The sequence below is a fragment of the Oryctolagus cuniculus genome, chromosome 19 (assembly GCF_051225735.1).
Source record: "Oryctolagus cuniculus isolate XC-2025 breed Fujian yellow rabbit chromosome 19, ASM5122573v1, whole genome shotgun sequence".
Classification (NCBI taxonomy): domain Eukaryota; kingdom Metazoa; phylum Chordata; class Mammalia; order Lagomorpha; family Leporidae; genus Oryctolagus; species Oryctolagus cuniculus.
The window spans coordinates 68859006-68861384 of record NC_142885.1 but is presented as its reverse complement, the minus strand read 5'-3'; the positions used below and the strand labels follow the sequence as shown (position 1 = coordinate 68861384).

Sequence of the window (2379 nt, the reverse complement as noted above, 5' to 3'; positions counted from 1 at the left end):
TCTCTCTGTGTGTAACTCTGACTTGCAAATAAATAAATAAATCTTTTTAAAAAATAGCTCCTTAGCTCATCAAAATATACATTTTCCATTGTTTTTTAAATTAAAAATAAGTTTAAAAAAGAAAACTTGAAGGAATCCATAATTAATTGCCTGATTCGTTCAATGGCACATATAAGATTTTTATTTGTTTATTTGACAGGTAGAGTTACAGACAGTGAGAGAGAGACAGAGAGAAAGGTCTTCCTTCTGTTGGTTCACTCCCCTAATGGCTGCCACGGCCGGAGCTACGCTACGCTGATCCGAAGCCAGGGGCCAGCAGCTTTTTTCCTGGTCTCCCATGCGGGTGCAGGGGCCCAAGCACTTGGGCCATCCTCCACTGCTTTCCTGGGACCTCAGCAGAGAGCTGGACTGGAAGAGGAGCAGCCCATATGGGATGCCAGCACCGCAGGCAGAGGATTAACTTAGTGCGCCACCACACAGGCCCCTCAATGGCACATATAGTGTGTGGCCATCAAGAAGGCTGGTTGCAGCACACATGATTAGGGGAATTTATCATCTTCAAGTTTTCGCTTTCTTCCAAACAGTGTAAAATACTCACAATTCCAAGTATGAAGGGACACAGACCATCTCTTTTGAGAATTCCTTAGGACAATATGGGTGCCTGAGCTGTTTGTTCTTCATAGAGTGACAGGGCTTCCGTCAAACTGACAGTTCTCTGTGTAAAGTATTTCTCATCCTGCTTCGATACTTTCATCAAGAGGTCAAGAATCAGCCTGAGAAACTCCCATGTGGAGTCTCCTGGAGATGTGGGGATTGGAATGGCTATCAAATCATTAATCACGTAATCAAATTCTCTCTCTTCTCTGGCACACCTCCAGTACTGGAATACAGTCAGAATCTGATATCAGTCTCCGTTAAGACTGAGACATCACCACACATTTTTCTCACGTATTTTACATCCATCAATCAGCATTTGGTCACATAATATGCCTCCATCTCCACCTCCCAGAATCAGTGCATCTCTGCCAGTGTAATCTTCCTTGCCGCTGCCCACAATGGCCCGGGTATATGCCAAATCACCCTGATTAACATCCAAATTAACATCACCACTGAGGATGCAAATGTTTCCAAATTGTTCTCAGTGTAGATTTTTTTTTTTTTTTGACAGGCAGAGTGGACAGTGAGAGAGAGAGAGACAGAGAGAAAGGTCTTCCTTTTGCCGTTGGTTCACCCTCCAATGGCCGCCGCGGCTGGCTGGCGCACCGCGCTGATCCGATGGCAGGAGCCAGGTACTTATCCTGGTCTCCCATGGGGTGCAGGGCCCAAACACTTGGGCCATCCTCCACTGTACTCCCTGGCCACAGCAGAGAGCTGGCCTGGAAGAGGGGCAACCGGGACAGAATCCGGCGCCCCGACCGGGACTAGAACCCGGTGTGCCAGCGCTGCTAGGCGGAGGATTAGCCTAGTGAGCCGCGGCGCCGGCCCAGTGTAGAATTTTAATGTTCAGAACAAGTCTTCATCATACACTTCTATGTCCTTCTCAACCAGGCACCCATCAGCAGTGGGTCAGTATCTGTCAACGGCCCCTCCTCACCCAATACTGTCCTGACTCAATTCTTTCACTCTTTCTTCTACTTTGTTCAAAAGACTATCAATCTCTTCTTTGCCCTGTGCATCACTGTTGTAACTCTGAAGGTCTAGCAACACCATGTGGATAAATTCTCAAAATGGTAAAGCTGCCATTTTTGTTTGTGTAGGTTGCTAAACAGCCATGGTCCTGCCAGGTATGCACTGATTCTACCATTCCTTGCTCCTGGAAAATGAATTGGAGGCCTTTTGGAATGGTCTCATCATTAGTTTTGGCACTGAGCATGAATTGAGCACACTATGCTATGCTGCTGCTATAGTGAGTCAAGGCAGAGTTGTGGGAGGTGGGGGTTGGGGGAGGGAAGAGGGGGGGAACCACCATGTGTCAGGCTATGGCCTGTGGCCAGCAAGGAATGCACTGTGCAGGGGAAGCCAGTGCTCTTTCTATTAAAGGACAATTTTTCTCAAAAAATATGGAAACAACCCATCCTCCCAACAGTTAGAGACTTTTTAAAACAAATCTACTCAAAACACTTTTTCTTAGCATGCTCTATAAATAGCTCACAAATTGTCTTTTAAGAATAATTTTCTTTAAAGTCTGCTTTCCTTATAACAAAAGAAAAACCTCCAAAGAATTCAATTAAGCACCTTTTTAGAAATACAATACGGTTTTTGGAGCAGAGGCAGACAATGAGTTCTTAGCCTTCTATGTGGCTTCTCCAGTCACAGATTTCTCCACCACCAATAACTATAAAATGTCTATAGCTCATTCATTATAAAAACAAAAACCAT

At 45.2% G+C, this 2379-nt stretch overlaps 1 pseudogene; it reads right to left on the bottom strand.

Annotated features, from left to right (window-relative positions):
* Positions 1 to 558: 558 nt before the first annotated feature.
* LOC149120645 (spermine synthase pseudogene) lies at positions 559 to 1859 on the bottom strand (annotated as a pseudogene).
* Positions 1860 to 2379: the final 520 nt, after the last annotated feature.